Here is a 19,738-nt window from a genome sequence, read left to right as displayed (position 1 = left end):
CTATCCCCTAAACCAGCCAAATCCCGAGCTGGGCTTTCTTCCTTCCTTGTCCAAATGTTTGAATAAGTGAAGCCAAGTTTTCTGTTTTTTATGAAATAATATTGCCTTGATTCATGTAGATGTTAAATAAACATGTAAAATAAACAGATTGTGAAGCAGGACTGAATGCAAAGCTGAATTCCCATGGTCCTTGGCTTCGAGCATCTGGTCTCCTGACCTCCAGTGTGGCAGGGCAGGATGCCTTTGCTTCTCTGTGTCTTTCAGATGGACAGGCTGCTGTCATTTTCCCACTTCCATGATTTTATAGAGAAGGGGTTCAGGACAAGCAAGACCTAGAAAGACTTCCAGGGAGCGGTTAGGTCCTGAAGCCAAAAGGTCCCATGTCATTTATGGTTTTGGACACCGAGGCCTCAACATCCTGGTGGTGGAAATGCCTTTCTTAACATCCATCCTCAACCTCCCTTGCTGCAGTCTTTGCCCCTGCTGCTTGCCTCTCCTGGGATAAGTCTGCAGCCTCTTGTCACAGCTCTTTTATGCCCGAGCACCGCTACGTCTCCCTTTGGTGTCTTCTCTCACAACCAGGGAACCCAGGGAGCAGTCACTTTTTGGGAAGTGCAGCAGTTAAATGGACAGAAGTTTGGAAAAACCCCTCTCATGTCTACTCCAGACCTGCTGTGGTGACCCTAGGCAAGTTCTTCCATCTCGGTTTGGCTCTTTCATTTTTATCCAATTACCAGTGGTCACGTTGCCCAGTATTCCCTCTCTGTGTGCTGGACTCCTCTTCCCCAGTGGGACACTTCTTATTGGAATACATAATTTTTAATTTAAAAAAAAATATTCTTGGCACCACTCCCATCTCTCCCTGAACTCATAAGCAATCTCTGCAAAGATTAAAGAGCCTGAGCTGACAGGGAAACAAAGAACTAAGTCACCTTGCTGTGCCAGGCTGTTGCTCGCTGCTCCTTCCTCAGCGGGGGTTGCATGTAGTGCTCTTCTCTTTCCTCCTTTGAGTAAGGTTCGTGTCTCCATGTGCTTCCCAAAGCCTCAGGCTGTGAGGGTGCTTTAGAAATAAATCATTCTATCACCCAATTGCTGTAGTGTTTAATTACCCCCTACTTGATGGAGATGTCTGGAAACATAAACAGAAGGGATTCCAGCAGTTCTCACAGTGTCTAAATGTTTGAACCACATTGCGTGCTCCGTGCTCCATCCCTTGCCACCCTTCCAGCATCTGCTTGTCTTTTATTTGCAGTGCAGCATGGCGCTCTGCACGCTCAGTTCTGGGTCTGTGAAGTACTCCTAACCAGGGAAGGTGGCTGCAAAGCAGGAGGGAACCATGAGCACTTGCTGATCACTGCACTTTTGAAGAAAGATGGAGTGAATGGGCATGATGTCACCCCCAAGTGTATAGGGATTGCAAGTTATCAGATACTTGGCTCTCCACGTTTAAATTTATTAATACATTTTAACCCTGATTAATGAGTTGCATGAAACATGAGTCGTCTTACTTTCACCTGTGCTGTACACGTATTGTGTTCTCTTGCAGCTGACTGAGCTCCAGGGGATGGGCGAGTGTAGGCATGCTTGATTTCATGACCTCACACAAACCAATTACCTCATTTACAAGCAGCATTATGTGCTGAGTCAAAAGCCAGTTTTACAGCATTTTAACACCAGGAGTTAATGTTTCTTTTCTTTCCCTTTCAAGAAAGGAGCTGTCATTCATCCTTTCCCTTCTTTAAACCTGATAGATAAATCTGTTCTGACTTTTCTGGTGTGCCTCAGTGAACTCCTCTGCAGGTTTAGGCTGGTATATAATGAGAGAATTTGGGTTACCTTTCTTTCCCATCAGCTTAGTAACAAAGTGTGTGTGTGTGTTTCTGTTTTTTTGGGTTTTTTTTAACTTTAATGAAAGGCTGGGGTGCAGTCATGGGGATGCAAAGGTATTGAATCTCTACTACTTGTGCTGTTCCAGGAGCATCCACCTCTGAAGCACCTTTGGAATTCCTAGGTACTGTATTTCATTGTTTTCCTGAGGTACATGAAAGTTCAGAGGATTATCCAGAGTTTACCCAAACTCATTAGAAGCTTTTGGTCTGGACTAAGATCTGGAAACTTCACAAAATTAGAAGCAACTTGTATGAGGTTTCCATTGCTCCTTGGTTTTGCCACAGTGGAGGCATGAAGACATCAGCTTCTCTTGTGGTATTATGGCTTCAGGTACATGCCAAAGCCAACAAAATGCAGAGATGTGCGAAAATGCTAAAATAAAGCATGGCAAAAAAAAGTTAGCTTAATGTTTTCAAACCTCGGTAAAGGGTTGGCTTGAGTCTGGCTGGTTCAGCTTTGGGCTTCTTGCTTCATCTGCTGAATCCAAGACCAGAGGTCCTGGTGGATGCCAGGAACCAAACCCTGACCATGGTGTGGCCACTGTGAGCAGCGGTGGAGCCTCTGGAGCTTGTTGAGGACCTTGTGTTTCTCCTGCGAGGGAGGGACAGGAGATTGCTTGAATTCTGTCCAAATCAAAAGGTCAGACCCAAACTTGGAGTTTGTTTTGTTTGGGTGTTTCTGCTTCCAACCTTCTGTCAGAGCAACAGAGGTGGGCTGGGCTCCTCCTTGGAGCACATGAAGTGGTTCTGTTGGGTCTCTGGGGTCTTTTTAACCCACTGGTTAGCCTTCATGGCAGCAGTGAACTGTCACGCCAGCCATACTTGCTTTGGCCAAATGGGATGGCTGTGGGGGCAGCCTGGGCTTTCCAAAAGCCCCAGCTGTTTCTGTAACTGAGGAATGTGTGCTGGTGAGCACTTGATCTAATTATCATCCTTTGGCCAGGGGTTGTCATTCCAGTGTTTCTGCTCACTTGCTCTGTTCCCCATGTGCTTGGCATGATGGTAGCAGAGGTTGCAGGAGGAAGGTGAAGGGCTCTCTTTGGTGCAGTGGATCTCCAGGGGACTGCAGAGGCCAAGGAAAAGCTTGTGTCCGTTCCATGTGCCATATTGGAAGCAGATCATTAACCCGTTAGCCCTTGGCTTTGGCTGCAAGCTGTGGAGCTGTCAGTTCCTCCCCTCCGTGAGATGAGAAATCCATGTGGAATTAAGCACGTGTGCCTGGGAGGATGCATTTTGCTGGAGGTGGGGACTGGGCTGTTATGTTTGCTAAATGGGAAGTTACTTTTGACTCTGTCCTGCGATTTGATTTTTCTTTCCTAGTTAATGGTGGGAGGGGTTTGGGTCTATGTAGCTATTCTTATGCAGTTGCTTTTCAGGTGATGGTCAATCATTCCCAGTCTAGAAAGGGCCAAGGTTTCCCTAAGCAAACAGGGGGGTGAAGGACAGAAGGAACATCAGCTTGGACCTGCCACCTTCCACAGTCAACACCATTTTCCTCTTGCTCTCCATTTGGAGATTACAAAAGACTTTTCCATCTACACAAGCCCTGTCTGAGGGAAACCCAGGAAGGGGAGCTGATTCACAAAAAGGCAAAGCAGCTCCAGATGCAAGGCCAAGTGTCCATGCAGTGGAGAAAGCAACCGCGCTGAGCAGTGCGGAGTGGTGTGGGGGTGCTGACCTATTAAAGCCAGTGGAAAACTTTCTTGGGTATGGGATTGCAGAGTTTGGCCCTGCAAATATTCATATGGTTGGTTTTGTGGTTTAATCTATGGGCCTTCCTGTAAAAATAAGAACTTTTTTTTTTTTTTAAACAGGAGCTCCCTCTTTCCCTGCTCTCTGCCTGGTCTCCTCAGCTCCAGTGAACAGCTCTGCTTGCCTGTCCCTCCTCCCCACCGCGGCATGGCACAGCTCCCCTGTCAGCAGCACATTGTTCTCATTGACTTTTATTATTCCATGGGCTACATTACTATGTGCTTTGATCTCGTGTCAGACTCACTGCCCAGAAAGGGGGGAAAAGGTTGGCTTTTTTTTTTTTTTTTTTTTCCATCTGCTTATGCAGAAAGGTCAGGCAATGGAAGGAGATAAAATGCCAGGGAAAGACTGTGAGGTTTTTGAAGTCTTCTGGTAGAGAAAACACTTTAGATATGTTGAGTTGAAATCTCAAGGAAAGACTAATTGCTGAATAGCTTTTATCCAGCTCCACGCCACAGTGCCACCCATCCTTGTCAGCAGGGTGCCACAGCACTGACACAGGTGCTGCCAGTGCTTAGCAGAGAAGGTGAATGAGGCTTGGAAAGAGCCCAGGCTGTAGTTTGTGGGTGGTGGGGAACGGACGCCGCCATCCCCAGGGTGGTACTCTCACCCTGCCCTTACACTGAAACTTATCCTATGGGATATGCTGAGCTGCTTGTGGGGATGCTGTGGCATCAGCTCTTGCTCTGCTCTGGCAGGTTCTTTGGAGCCCTGCTCTTACTGCATGTCTTGGCTTTTCTTCTTCTTCTACCCCCGTGCCTGTTCATGGTTGCTGTTCATGGTTTTTCCTGCCTGAGGCTCTCAATGGGAAGGTGCCACCTCCTCCCTCTCCCATCCACGATGGTACTGGTGGTGGCATAGCTACCGCTGCTGTTGTGCATAGTGCAGGAATGTAACTTGGGAAGACTTCACTGAAGTGACTCTTAGCAAAAACCATGGTGGCGATGGATCCCACTGTTTCCAGTACAGGGACTGTCTGTAAACCCAGGAGCCGTTCTTGCTGCTTGAGTTGGTGTAACACTGGAGGGACTGGCCAGGGCAGAACTGGTGCAGGAGGAGGGTAGGGAAAAGCACCTCACTTCCACGCTTGCCTAATGTACAAGTTGTTAGGTTCATATTGCCCTTGGGTGTTAACTTTTGTAGAACAACTGAGCTGCTGGGGTTGTGTAAAGCTGAGAGTGCTTTCAGGGGGAAGCTGTCTGAGCATGTGAGGTGGCGTGTTTATGAATAACGAATACTGGTCTTGGGACTGGTAAAATTCACACGTGGTGTGTATTGCCAAGGGCTCTGCTAAGATAGCTCCCCAAATGCAGTCCTTGCACTGCTACTGCAGTTCCAAAGCAGTCATGATGGTGGGCAGCGCAACTGGGAGGACATGTTGCCCAGGGCCTTGGAGCCCCAAGATGTCCTGGAGATAGACCTGGAGGGATGTGTTTCTGTGACCACAGCAGCTTCCTCTGATCCCTGCCTGCTCATCAGCAGGCGAGGGTGGTTTGAGCCAGTGAAAATAACTCCAGTACTGCACGTGATGTTAATGACCCCTCAAGAGTCTCAGCACCACTCAACACCCTTTTAATCTCCTGGCGTCAATACAGGAACAGAAGAGCTTGGAGAAAGCATGTACATTATCACGTTGTAGAGCAGCTCTTCAAAATCTGAGCTCTTTTAAAACATTTAAGCCTTCCCTGTGCTGTTCAAAAGTAATTTTTTTTTTTTTAAACCTCAAGTTAACTAGTAGGTCAGCACAGTAATGTGCAAGTCAGTTAACCTATGGTGTCTTGTTACTTCTCTTCTGGAAGGGTGCTTTACTTATTTCAAAGATTCCACCATGTCTCTATCAGTGATTGACAAGCTTAGTGTGACACATAAGTGACAGTAAGATAAAAGGAGATGGCATCTTATATCTGATTTGTATTCCCTTATTTTAGGCTAAACCAAGTGATGGACCCCTATGAACTGGTTTGTTTCAAAATAAACCAGGCTTTGTAACCTGACTGTTCAAGAGTAGGAGCTAAAACAGTTCCTGGATGCTGCAGGTTCTGTTTGCAGGTCTGATGATCCCTGGAAGAACCAAATTTTCTTTATAAACCCTGGATTTGTGTACAATGCAAGTGTACTTTCCTTTCTACAGCCATCCAAGCAGAACCTGGGGACATGTTCACAGAAGTTGCCCCCGTGCAAAGTTTCAGCTCACCAGAAAGGAGAGATCCTGCATGTAGGGGCATGAGCTGCTGTGCAAGACCCCTCCAGGGTAAGGCTAGTTAGAGAGCTGGCTGAGGTCCAAGGAAATCACGAAGCATTGGAGATAGAAAAGAGACCTGCACCCAGAGAACCAAGACAACTAGCAATAAGTGCCCATTACGTGAAGAAATATCCTTTTCAAAGGATCCCTTAGGTTTGTTGCGTCTCAACTATTGATGGACCTCATAGTTTTCTTTCCATGTAGTGTTTGGCTTGTTGTCTTTGTGTAGTTACTCAGTAGACATTACTTCTTAATACTCACGTGAGCAGTGCAACAGCTAGAGGGTGGGCTGCTGCTGGCTTGCATGATTGTTTGCAGATTGATGGCAAACGAAGGGCTTGTGGTAGGGCTGTGGTCCTGTTGGGCTGCATGGTCCAGAACGTAGAGTAGAATGTGCAAGCTGGCACCCTGATTCAGCAAACCCCTTGGAAAAATGCTGCTGTCCTGCTAAAATAGGTGAAACTTCCTGTCCTTTGAAGGACAGCTTGAGCATAAGTTCACTTGAAAGCCTGTGTTGACTGAGTAGGGATGTGAGAAAATAAGAGTACTTCTGAATAGTGCTTTCTCACGATTTGAACAGCTCTTTTGCTTTTGCATGTTCTGCTCGGTCAGCCTGGCTGTGCTTGTGGATGTGGAAGAGCCTCGTCTGTGTGAGGCAGTGGCTGTTCCCTACGTGTCTGAGCACTGTTCAGTGTAAGATCGCAGCCCCAAACACGGGACTTACCCTACCATGGTGCCTTCCTCTGCTTATGTCTATGAAAAGGGCTCAACAGAAAACTGTTCATCTTCACTCCTTTGACGTCCATGCTCTTACTCTCTTCTTGAGTAAATAGCTAGCCGCCGTCCTGGTGGCGTGCTGTTGAAGTGTCTGACAAAGGAAATGACACTGATGTTCATGTTAACACTCTGACAATGTAAAAATAGCTGGGGTGAAGCCCTGCCCCTGAGAGTAACTCTTGTCCCAGTTTAGTGCACCCTTATTCAGAGCAGAGAAAACCTATAATAATTATAAAAAGAAATAAAGGGATGTTTTCCCGGACTTTGAAAGCTTTTGACCTTAGAGAAGAATGCTCTATTTATAACAGCAGGACCGTATATTTTTAAAAGCCTAGAGACACACGTGTGCTGAGGAGTCAAAGATGCTCTTTGACTCCAACTTCTTTTTTGACCTCTGCTAGATTAGTGAAGATATAATTTGCAACATGACCCCCAGAATCAAAAGTCTTTCTTTATTAAAAACTTCGGAAATGACCTCACTAGGGAGTTTGAACTGATGAATGCATAGATAAGAAATCCTCTACTGAAGCTGCTTTTGAGAATTAATGCACAGAACAGATGAGAATGTGGACGTATCTGGGACAAAACTCATTCATTAAGCTGTGCAGCTAAAGAACTAAAAAGAAATGAGTAATGGCTGAAGGATTTTAATATATAAATAGGGTTAGTCCTGTATCTAACTAAATTAGATCTATCGAGCAAAGTATTTCAGCACATGCTTGAGTGAATGCTTCAGCATTTTCATGGTTTTACCAAATGTAGGTCCAAAAGTGCCTATTCCAGTCATCTAATTATATTTCCTCCCAGCACTGGCCAAAGAAATCCACCTCCTGGTTTTAGAATCTCCTACTGAAGCTTTAGCATGTACATTAGAGCGACCCAGCTTTGGTTGCTGGAGATGCTGTTGTTGATTACTTTCCTGTTTTGGGCAGTTGGGGTCACACCACCTAAACCCTCCCTGCCTCCCACTTCTGTTGCTCTGTGCCTTGAGTTGTTTGGTGGTGCAGGGAAGTTGCTGATTCATTAGTTTTTCTCCTGTGGCTGTACCTGACTTTTAATTAAGGTTCTAGTGTAGGCAACCAGGTGGACAAACCCCACAGCAGAGGAGGGACAATATTTTCCTTGGTTCCACGGTTACCGCAGGTCTGTTACCGCTGACAAATTTAGCTGTTACCTCGTGAGCAGATGGCACCGTGGTTTACTGCAAGAAAACCTTCAGGTGCCGAAGGAAAAGGACAGAGTGATGCTTGTGAGAAGCCAGAGAGCATCTGCAAAAACAAACAGCTTTGTGACCAATTACTGGGGTAAAAATAGTGAGTCACTGTGGTAAGACAAACTTTTTTAGAGTCAAGTGCTGTTCCTTTGGAGCTTTTAAAGTTTTGCAGAGAGCCAGGGCTGAGATTCGCTATACTGGGAAATTAAATACAATACTCAGAGCTCACTTGGGTAACTTAAAAAGGTTTGGCCATCTTGTCTTTAGGTGAACAAGGAACCGTAGGAAAAAACCTTTGAATGGGTCATGTTTTTGCTTTTCTACTAAGCCACACTGTCAAATCAAGCATTTCTTGGTGTCAGCAACTTTGAATCAGAAATGGTATTCTGCTGGGCTTCCAGGCATTTTAAAGCAAAGATGCGGGTGAGTTAAGACCCTGTCCAAAGGAATCGTTGGCACTGTCACAAGCAGCGCTGTGACCTGAGCGGGCTGCCAGGCGCCCTGGCCGGGAGCTCTCTGGTGCAAGGTGATGCCTCCTGCTGAGCTCCCGTGGGGATCTGCCATGCAGCTGTTTGCCTTTAAAAAAAACCAAAAAAACCAAAAACACAACAAACCCCAAAAGTAGTACTGGAATGATTCTATTGAAGCTGAGAACTTGGCAGTTGGGCATACCACCCACTTGGATGCCGGATGCGCGGTGTTTGGCGTCCGGGGAAGCTGCGGAGGGCTGGGACCAGAGTGCCTCGCTGGCCTTGTGCTGCACCTCTGCTGAAGGCGAGAGTTTCGCCGAAACTGAAAGGGGAGAGCACAGGCCCAGCCGCACTGCGTCTTCCCAGCGGGATGTGCTGTTAGACTAAACTACCTGAGGCATTATGGGATGGCAAGTAATCCCAGAGGGGGAACCTGAGCTTTATAAACTGAGGGCACAGTGCAAAACAGTTGCCAAGCGTGTAATCTCTGCTTATTATCTCCCTAATACACATCATCTGATTCACTGCCAGAGCTCGCTTCCGTCCCTCTGTCTTGCTACACCCCCCTTCCTGCCTGCGCGGGAGATAAAACGTGTTGTTGTAACTGCGCGGGGGCCCCTGGGACGGGTCCCGAAACCTTGGCAGTGAATTGCCCTTCATCTCTGCAGATTGCCTTCGACATCCTTGGAGTTCAAAACGTGAAATAAATACATTAGAGTCATTATATTTATATATGCACACACATAAAATATAAAAATATGAATGTCACATTGAAAATCCAAGAGAAAAGTATTAGCCGGTTTGTGCTGGACATAGAGCTCAGCGGCGAGGTGTCAGGGTTTCCTGTGTGTGTTTCACTATTTCCTCTCTGCACTTGCCTCTCCAAGGCCTCGGGAAGCTCATGTAAATGGGGGTTTGCCTCCTGGGTCAATGTCAGTGGGTCCCAATTTTTATTTCTGCTGTGGGTCATATTGGCAAGAACTCAGAGATTTGGTTTTTTGGTGTGTTGGGGGTTTTTTTGTTTGTTTATTGGGTCTTGGGTTTTTTTGTGCAGGACTACTTTTTTTTTTTTTTTTTTTTTTTCTTTCCTCTGCAAACAGGTCTCTGAGGACAGGGCTGTGTGTGTACAGCCCTTGCCTGCCTCTGTAACCCTGGCTGTCATGGCTCCAGGGGCTGGAAGGGAGATGCCCAACGTAACGCAGCAGCAATCTCCGCACTGCCTTTGGGCTGTGCCGGGGCGAGCTGGGGGAAAGAAAGAGGCTTGTTGCTGAATGCCTCGGCATGGGGCTGAAGGCAGAAAGGCTGTCAGCCTTCCGAACTGAAGTGGAAAAAGCAGTGTCCTCAGCACATGTAGAGCTGAGATGCTCTGTCTGGGGGAGAAGGTCTGTAACTCGCAGCCTGACGAGAGGAGCAGCTTTACCTCCCTGCGCTCCTGTGGCACTTGGCATTGCCGCGGAGCACGGCCAAGCCGCAGAACTGAGGGCACAGCGAGTCGTCCCTCCCCTCTTGCTTTGCTCCACAGGGTCCTTTCTGCAGCAAGCAGCCTCTAGAAACTGCAGAGAGGTGTGGAAACAGAAAATATAAAAGTATTGTTAAAAGCTATGGCCCTGTTCCTGGTGGGTGGCTGCTCTGTGTTTATACTGGGGGTCAGACCAGATCTAAGTGGTCCCTTTTGGCTTCAGAGTTTATAGCTTTACGAACGCCTCTCAGCATGCACTGCAGGGCCTGTCTCTACTCGATAACGTGGCTGTATGAAAGAGTCATAAATCAAACCTGAAATCTGGCAGGTTTAATAATAAATCCCAAACTTGTGCCAGGTCTGTGAACTTTTCGGTATAACTGAGGTGCTCTGAGAGTGAACCTGAGAAGTTTGATGGTTGCAGGAGTAAAACAGGCAGAACTTGTCAGTTTTGACCCCAAATCAAGGAAAATGTTGTGGTTTTGGCTAAGTGGGGCTTTGTGGTTTTTATTAACCTGAGGCTCAAAGCAAATGTGTGTTTGAGAGGGAGTGGGGGATGGAAAAAGAGCATGAATTTAAATGGGAATGCTCTTTTGTCATGTTTCTCACTGCTTTTACTTGGAAGAGGGTAATGCAAGGAAGTGATGGTTTATCGCTGTATCAGGAGAGTAAATAACACTATGGAAAGCCCATTTTGTTCCTGCGAAGTTCACATGTCCAGATTCCAAATCCCACGTAGCCTACTGACTGATCCTTTCTTTTCACTTTTGCTTGCCTCCCCCAGAGTCCCTTTGCGCTGTGCCTCCACTAAACAGAAGCAAATTAATTCCCTGATGCGAGTTCAGATGGGGGTTAGTGAGGAGCAGAGAGGGTTCCTTGGTAGCTCTGGGCTCATTTTGTGAAGGAGGAGATATTTCCTGCTTGGAGAACGTAAGTGCTTTTGGGTGCAAAGATCCCCAAGGAAATGCCGCTCCCGTGCTTTTTCCCAACCTCTAACTGCACTGCTGAACAAGCGCTGGGCAGCACCATCGACGCCCTCAGCCTCCTCCTGTGAGCCCTGCAGCATCCCCTCAAGTTACAAGCTGGGAGAAAAATTGTTCCTATGTGTCTGTTCTTCTATCTCTCAAAACACAGCAACTGAGCCAAGCAGCGGGAAATGGATTTTGCTATCATCTCCACAGCAAGGAGCAGTTTTAGGAGAAAAAGCTTCTCCTTTTGGAGAATGCAATGTTTCTGGTGAGCTTTAGCAAAGTACAGTTGCTGGTGCCCAATCTAGTAGCTGTACTTGCTGGGTTTCCCAGCTCTTACATCTAGACTCTAACTGGGTAGTCTCACGGTCAGTATATCTGCCTGGTGCCTTGCTCTGACACTGCCTTCGGAGATATTCAGCACCTGACACTGCCTAAGTCTTATTGGGAGCCAATGTTTTTGAAGATGTGGGTCCCTGGGCGAGGCTTCAATTCAGGCAGGTGCTCAGTGGTAGTCTCAAAGTTCCAAAGGACCCTACTTGGTGAAATTTGTAGCGAGTTGTGAGGTACTTCTATTGAAAAATCTCGCTAAGCATCACTGTCTGCTTATGACTTAAAGATTATTGACTTTATTGTTTATTAGCTCTTTTTTTTTTATTGCTCTTGATCACAGGACACAGCTGCTTGTGTAAGTAAATGCAAAATACAGGCATGAGTGAAATGTGCAGGGAAGTCCTTGGAATATGGGTCAGGGCAGAGGTGGCTGAAGACTGAGGAGGAAACTTCCTGCTCTGGGGACAATAGCATGATTGATGCCCCAAAGAGCTGATTTAATCCAGTTGAATTATTTCATCGTGAGGCATAGAACCGCGATAAAGAGGCTTCCTCCTCTCTGGATTGATGCAGGGAGGCAGCAGATAACAGGATTAATGATCTGAGCCTGCGGTTCGGGTTTCATCCCCAGTTGCAGTATGAATCAGATGTGACCCTGCTGACTTGGTTGCAGTTATTCCAGAAGGTCAGGGGTTTAATGAAAGGTGGAATTGAGCCTCCTGATCTCAAGGAGACTGGCTTTCTGGGCATGATTAATTTTTCCAAGTCAAACAGATCTTTTGGGCCAGTGAACAAGTCTTTGTTCAGTGCTGGCAGGGACGTGTTAGGAGGAGGAGACTTCCCTGCTCCAGGCTAGACCTCTTGGGGCCTGCTGGTCTCAAATTAGGATGTCGTTTATAGGTGACGAGATGTTCATTGTGTGTGTGAGTGGTGTTCGACCTGCTGGCTTCAGGCTGGGAGTGTTTATTGGGGTTGGAGCTGCACAATCTGGGCTGTTTCCTTCATGTTTGGGGTTTGTTTCTTTTTTTTTTTTTTTTTTGTTCTGCTCAGAGGCAGTTTTTTAACTTGCAGGAAATATTTGAAGCAGGGATGAGAAAAAGGCGGGGGCAATTTTATTTATTTATTTTTCAGCTGAAACAGTTTCCTGACCCAGCCTGATGTGGGGCTGCGCGAGCACTGGGGCTGGTGCAAGGGCTGCAGCAGGAGCAGACGGGCAGGGGCATGCGGTGGGGAAGGGACCGTCACTTTTTAGCAGCAGCCACGTCAGTGTTGGACTGGAGCACCCCTGTAACTGCACCTGGTGAAGTCCTAAATGCTCAGGAGGGCTTCAGCAAACGCAGCTGGATTCCCTTTTGCCCTCACGTCTCGGAGGTTTCTTCAGCTGGAAAGACCCCAGTGGTGCAAAATAGCTGTTCCCAGAGCCTGGAAGGGAGCCATGGATAGTAGGCTCAAGCCTTAAAATATGCATGTGAATGTAAATTGTGAACACCTCCAACGCGCAGGCTGTTTGGATCCACGGCCTTAGCCTTGGCCTCCTTTCATGATGATCAGAAAGGGGTGGAAAATATTTATGCTAACAGATTGTGAGCAGCTGTTTTAATGAAGCTTTTATGTACTAGGCAAACTTTAAATTGCCCCAAAATGGGACACATGTGTTTTATAAATATACCATTATGAAGAATTGGGGAGTAAGAGGTTCTGGATCCAGAAGGCTAATCCTCCTACACTTATTTATTTTAATAAAGAGTTTATATGTTGGAAAGAAACAGTGTAGAAAATAAGTGTGGGGCTTTCCAGAATGCAACCATGCTTCAAAACTGTGGCAGTGAAGAATTAACCGCTCTGGATCCAGCGTGTTACTTCTTGATTCTGCACACCAGCCTATTAAAAAAGGTTTCCACCCTATTTCAAGCAAGAAAATACCGATCAGGTATGGACCCCTTCCTGTAGGAAGGTGGCATTTAGAAGATGAGTAGGTTGTGGTTTTGGATCCGAATCTAAGCTTTGGAATACTTTCAGTTCTCTGCTTTCTTAGCAGATGATTAAGGGTGAGGAGCCTGATTCATGAAGTTCGGTCATGTGTCAAATCCCGAAGTGCATTCCTTAGGCAAAACTATCAATTGCTTAATGTTGGTGCAAGCCTGTCAAAAAACCAAATTGAAAGGGGGTTTTGGAGCTAATGTCCTCTTTATCTGCTTGTCAGCTCTGTCTCACGTAGGAATGCAAAATGCTATTTTGGAAAGATTTCCTTTTACCAGTACCATTGCCATCTCCTGATCTTAGGAGCCCTTAATTCATAAAAATGCAGGTGGGAGCACAGGTAATATGCATGCAAAGGCATACATGCACTCAGTCTGCCAAATAAAACTGGGGGTCCTGCTTAGAAAGTTCTTGAGAGTTAAACTTTGCTTACTTATTCAAATAGCATGTGGCCCTGCTGATCTGGGGAGGTTGTCATGGTTATCCCACATCAGCTGATGTCATCTCCTTTTCTGTAGAAATAAGCGCTTTTCAGCTGACCAGTTCAGGGTAAAGCTGTTTAAAATGCTAAGGCAGCCGGAGCGGCTCACTGGGGTCTCTGCTATCGGGGAATGTATAAAAGCTGTGAATCAGATGGCACTGCTAAATTGTGGAGGAATTGATGGGGAAACTAGTACGGACATGCTTGGATGGGGCAGCCCCAAAGGTATTGTGGGTACACAATGGTGGCACTGAGGAGAGCGGCAGAGATTGGGATCGCTGGGGAAGCTAATTGAAGCAGTTGAATAGACGGAAGGAGAAAGGCAGTCAGAAACGTACAAAAGCACAGAAAAATGAACCACTAAGTTGTTTGCCTTGTGATTTGGGGATTTAAAATTGGGATAAGGGTGCTGAGTGATAAATAGCTTTGGGATGTTAAATGTCAGGTCTGAGGGTCTGTGGCTGGCATCTGTATGTCCAGCGTTTAAGCCTTGCATGAATAAGAGCATTTTGCTGGTGAGGAAGAGCCCTTTGCAGCACACAGAACCTGACACCCCCTTTCCGTCGAGCAGTGTGGTGACGGCTGAGCCTCGCAGCTCCAGTGCAGCTGGGGGGATCAGGGCAGCCTCGTGGAAGCAGGAACCACATGCCAGATGTGCAAAAAACGTTGGGGACCAAACGTTCACAGCAAGGTTCAGGAAAAGATGAGAGCAGGAGTCTTAAAAGCTTGCTTTTGGGGATAGGATGGATGTGGTGAGGGGTATAAGCATCAGTCAGTTGAAGATGCTACACCAAAAAGCACGTGTTAGGGCGTCCTTGCACCAGTCTGAGCAAGAAAAGCAGCTGGGTCTGCTTCAGAGGCAAGAGAAGGGCTTAGACAAACCATGGCAGAAGGCGGCTCCAAGGTTTCCTTTACCACCCGTGGGTAGGTATGGAAAGGTGCTCAGTTCAGGGCTGGAGCAGCGCAGCTGGGAGGATGCCTGCCTGGGCTCTCGGGTCTGGTGAGGGTTGAGGAAACCTTTCTGCAATTTGGAGGGTTGGACATACTCTGGAAACTACGGAACTGGGAGGGTCTGAATATCTTCCTGAGTTCTATTCCTTTATCAAATGTGGTTGAAACGGGCTGTGAGGTTTAACAGCTTCAGGGGGAGGAGTTGTGGAGAGGAAAGGACAAAGAAATAGGCAGTGGTGCTGCAAATGACTAATTTTCTTTGGAATCCTGGCTGTAAAAATAACAATCCTACTCATCGTTTTACAAATGCTTTTACAAGCACTTAAACATGGGATGTTAATGTTAGGTGTTGACCAAAATGCTCTGAGCATGAAATCTTCATTAATCTTGATGAAAACATGTAAAATGATAAGATAATCTGTACTCCCAGTCACAGTACTGTAAACCGATCACTTGGTTTCACACCAGTGTAAATGGGAGAAGAATATGGGGGGGGTTATTTTATTTTAATTTTTTTTTCCTTCTCTTTTTCTGTATTGCTGGGGGTCTATGTCCAAACTTACTCTTCCAGGCTGGGAGTTTTTTTTTTTTTTTTCTGTTAAGGAAAAAAAATTGCAATCCAGCCCCTGGAGGAAACCTGATCAGAGACACGCTGACTTATACACACACTCCAGGTCTATTGATCTCCCCCGTCCCCTCTGCCCTCTCTGTCTGTAGGTTATAGAAACAATGTCTGTCAGCAGCAAGTCTGCTTTCTGTGCTGGCTATTAACTCTCTGGCAGAAGGGAGTCTGCTTTCCCTTTATGGGGTCCCAAGACCCACAACGAACTTAACAAACCAAGGGGAATACCTCCAGGAACTACCCATTTGTACACAAAGCCCAATGTTGTCTTAAAAAAAAAAAAAAGCATCAGGACTCTCTGGTTGTGCAAGGGTTGAACAAATCTAATTAGAAATGCAGAAAATATCTATTTAAGTCTGATGTTTGGGCAAGTATCAGATGTGTTCTCTTGCAGAAGCTCGGAGTGCAACCTGTTGCCTGTCGCCCTTTGTTTTATGACTTTGCACAAGAGAAAAGAATCATAATTTCAGCTACTGGGCAGGCAAATATTGAGACAACTTTATCCTACAGGGACAAATCCTGTGAGAAAGCAAATTCCTTTGGCTTTCTTTTCCCCCAAAGTTAAAGATCAGTTCAGTGCCACTCCAAGGCACTTTCACCAAAATCCGAACCCTGTGCCAATGGAGCCAGTATGAAATCACAGCAGTTCACTCTGTGGTTCTTCACATTCTTGTAAGGAAGATGGGAACGTTGTGCTGGGGACTTTAGATCACTGAAGAACAAACTTTCAATCCATCTCCTCATTCCACGTGCCCCAAATATAAACTATTAGATATCTTTGCTCTGACTTCTTGCATTGAACTGGGCTGTATCCAAGGGTCTGACAGGGTCCTCCCCAGCGCTGCAATCTGTTCACACTTGTGCCTCAAAATAGAACATTACAATTCTGTTTATTTTTCAGGCAGCTCATCCTGCCCCTTCAATTCACACACTTCTGCTACATATTAATAACTTACCCTTGTACTCACAGTGCTGGTATATCTTCAGAGGATTTAAGAGTCTTTTTTTTTAGGAATGCAGTCGTGAGTCCTAAAAAGCAATGTATCATAACAGAGCTGGATCTAGGATGGCCCTTGGAGAAATTCAGCATAGCTTTTGAGTAGTGTAACATGCTGTTAATCTCCATTCTCTGCATCACCAAGATGCTTCAGAAGAATGCCCACTCTTCATTTCCAAATTCTTTGCTTCATCTGCACCCTTTGTGCTTGTGAACACTGCGTGTTTGCAGAGGTGATGCTCCTGGGGGTTTATTTGCCTTGCAAGAGTCCAGCAGCCAGTGCAGCAGTTGCTGGGATCTAGTCAGTCTCTGCTGTCATCCTTGCTCTCCTTGTTTTTCTGTAGGACATTCCAAGGAGAAGTCAGTGGGAAGAAATCCACAGTCCATGGGTTTATGGTAGCTTTTGAGCCATGCATGGCAGTCTGTCCGTGTCCATGCTGGACCACACGTGCTGCAGTGCTTCCCAGCAGCACAGGCGCTGGAATGGGATGGAGAGAGGCTGAAGGAGGCTAACGAGGCTTTGCTGAACGCTTTGGGCCATGTTTCCATTGCCAGACTCAGGCTCAAGTTTGATTTTCATACAGATTCCCTGGCTGATGCCTTAAAGGCTGCAAGTCCTCAGAGAAAATCTGGAATCAGTTTGGTGTGGGCCATTTGGTTTTAAGTAGAAACCCGGTATAACTGTAAGCTCTTGACCAAACTTTTCTGTTTTTTTGATCTCACCCAGACAAGCAGGAACTGAGAAAATGTCAGTGTGAAACTGTGAGCCTAAACCTGAGCGCAGCCTGTGTCCTCCTTGCTTTTGACTTCTGACAACGAAGCTGGCATCTGTCCATGGGAAATCATGTGGTGTCTTCACGTTGTAACTGGGGATTCAGCTGAATCACCGAGTTTTAGACAGCATTAAATGGAGATTGGACTGGGGGCTTTGGAAAGGTGAAAGATTCTCTGGGTCTGTATTGAGACCCTTGAAGTCTGGCTCCTGCTGCCAAAAAGTGGGTCTAATATATTATTTTGTCTGGCTTTCCATTTGGAAAACTGCTCTTGACTGTCTCTCCTTTGCTACCCCTTCAGATGGAATACACGATATTCTCCCCACTCGCTATACATGCAGAAATTCCCGCTAGCGTTTCTGCTTTCATTTGTCTAAAATATTCCTGTTAGATGCAATCAGTGACTTGGCATAGCATGGCTTTTTGAAACTTTACTCCCTCTGCCTAGGCTCCTCTTCACAGCATTTCCTAATTGGTGTGAAATCTCTCTCCTTGCCCTGCAGCCTGTGTCGAAATTGCTCTTCTATAAATTGCTGCATCCCTGGACCTTGTTAAGCCGGGGGGATGTGGGCTATGCTCAGTCCTTTGGGGGCTCCCTCCAGCTTGCAAAGGCATCTCCTGTTTCAGCATCTCGCCTTCCTGTAGGGGAATCGCGTGTATGTTCTCCTGACCTACTGCCTGGTGGAGCTTGAGGGTTCATTAACCTGTAGTAAGGGGTTTTGGTGTGCATTGCTACTTCTTAATTTTTGTACTCACTGAAGAAATTGTCTGCTATATCTGTTAATCTAGCCTATTCCTCTGGTGTGAAAATAAGTTCAGTTACTGTAGGTAGCTCTGTCCTTCGCTGTGCAAATGTTCCTGTCCTCTTCTCCCTGGCTGTACAGTTTCTTGTTGGGATTTTTTGATTTTCCCATTTACACACTTTCTTAGCTGTAGAGCAAATAGTTTACTCCCAGTGAAGTTGACTCTATTTCCAGGTTTTTTTCTGATGTGAGCCAAGATCCCACGCAGGGTTTAGCTGCCTAATTTATCATTGATTTCACCCTGATGACATGGTCCTTAGCGCCTGTGCAACTGGAATCGGAAAGGGGGTGCTGGGAGGTTGCCCCAGGACTGCCCCGTGCAGAGATGTGCTGTCCCACTCTGCCACTGGCCATCTGTGTGACTTTGGGCAAGTCATGGGGCTGGATGGGGAATACTGGAAGTCATTATTTTCCTTCAGAAAATTTTGCCCAGAGTTTCAGACATCAAAGATAAGGCCTTGAGGCATGACTATAATCTCGGTAAATAAACAACCACAGAAATAATTTGGGTGTACAGTGTGCTGCTGTGGAGCAGTTGCAGTGTGTTTATGCTGCCAGTGAAGGGAAAATAAATGAAAGTGGGTTTTGCTCAGGGGTTTTTTTTGGTTATGTTTTTTGTTGTTGTTTGAATGGTTGGCTCCCCCAAGCCTCTGAGTAAGGCAGCGCACAGTCCCACAGCCGTCAGTCGCCATGCTCCTACATTGACTGGCTGTACATTTCTGAGGAAGACGAAAGAAATCTCTTGGCAGCAAGTGCTGAGTAACCTATACATAGGGGAAAGATTTTTCTTAATCTCTTAAAGGTTGGTTTATGGCTTGAAGGCTGAAGGCTTTCTAACTCTGACAAACGTAAGCCTACCTGGAGTAACGTTAGGTACCATTGTCCTGACAAACATAAAAAAATTCTCCTTTGATTTCCGATAAGCAATGAATCTTGAGAAAGCCATGTGCCAGTGAGTAATCCAGATTGTCTGGTTGTTGTGTAAGGAGCTGTGTAAGAAGATGTGGCAGCAAGCAGGACGCCCTGTGGATGCTAAGTGGTGTTTAGGACTTGTTTGCTGACAGAAGTGAAGATCGCGATGAGATAGGTGGGGATTGCAACACGGTATGGCATAAGAGCTCTTTGTCCACGTAAACAACACTCCTACAGCAGGCGTTCCACAGTGGTAGATGTGATGTTTTTTGGAGCAGTTACTTGTACTTTTTGCAAATTGTTTTAGAGAAGGAGCGGGGATGTTTTTTCCCATGAGCCAAATGTGTTTGCAGAGCACCTCAGCCAGGGAACACTGGGCTGGATTGGGGCTCTGCAACAAAGCAGTAATTTAGTGCTGATGGAGTTAGGGCAGAGGTTGGTGCTACAAGTTAAACGTGACTTATTAGTCACAAAGTACACCAGAGATTAAAACCTCATGAGATAGGTACTCTGAAATTAGTGTTCCTCCAAGTTTCTCTTGTTATCAACCCAGCTGGTGCCTCAGAAGTGCCTTTACCAGGCTGCTGCCTCAAGGACGTGCTTTGCCCATGTGCCACCTCTTCTGCGGCAGCAGCAGCATGGGCAGTGTTGGGCCTGTGGTCCTTGCCACCTGCAACTGACCTCTTATCTGTGCAAAGAGAGGAGCTAGGTCACCCAGGGGTTCCTCTTCCCTTCCTCCTGCCACAAGCCCACAGGGACTTTCTGGCACCACCTTTCGGGCAGGCCAGTGCAGAGGCTGTCCTACCAGCCTTCGGGAGGCAAGGTCCCAAAGGAGCTCCTTGGGAAAGCAAGTGCAGTGCTGAGCAGCAGGTGTTTGCAGGACAATATCCTAAATGGATCCCAGAGACCACTTCTACTCTTTATTCTGGCCCCTGTCTTCTGCTGTAGTGGTATATCAGACTTCAGTGACAGAGGTTTAAGGGAGACCCCTTGCTGTTCTCACCTCTGTTTTGGGCAAGACTGAGCTCAATTGCAGGTAGAAAAAGGCCAACAATTTAAAAAAAAGGTGGGGAAATCTTGGGCTGAGTATGGAGTGTGTTGCTGCTTGAAGTATCC

The sequence above is a fragment of the Falco rusticolus genome, chromosome 1 (assembly GCF_015220075.1).
Source record: "Falco rusticolus isolate bFalRus1 chromosome 1, bFalRus1.pri, whole genome shotgun sequence".
Lineage (NCBI taxonomy): Eukaryota > Metazoa > Chordata > Aves > Falconiformes > Falconidae > Falco > Falco rusticolus.
This window is presented reverse-complemented; position numbering follows the sequence as displayed.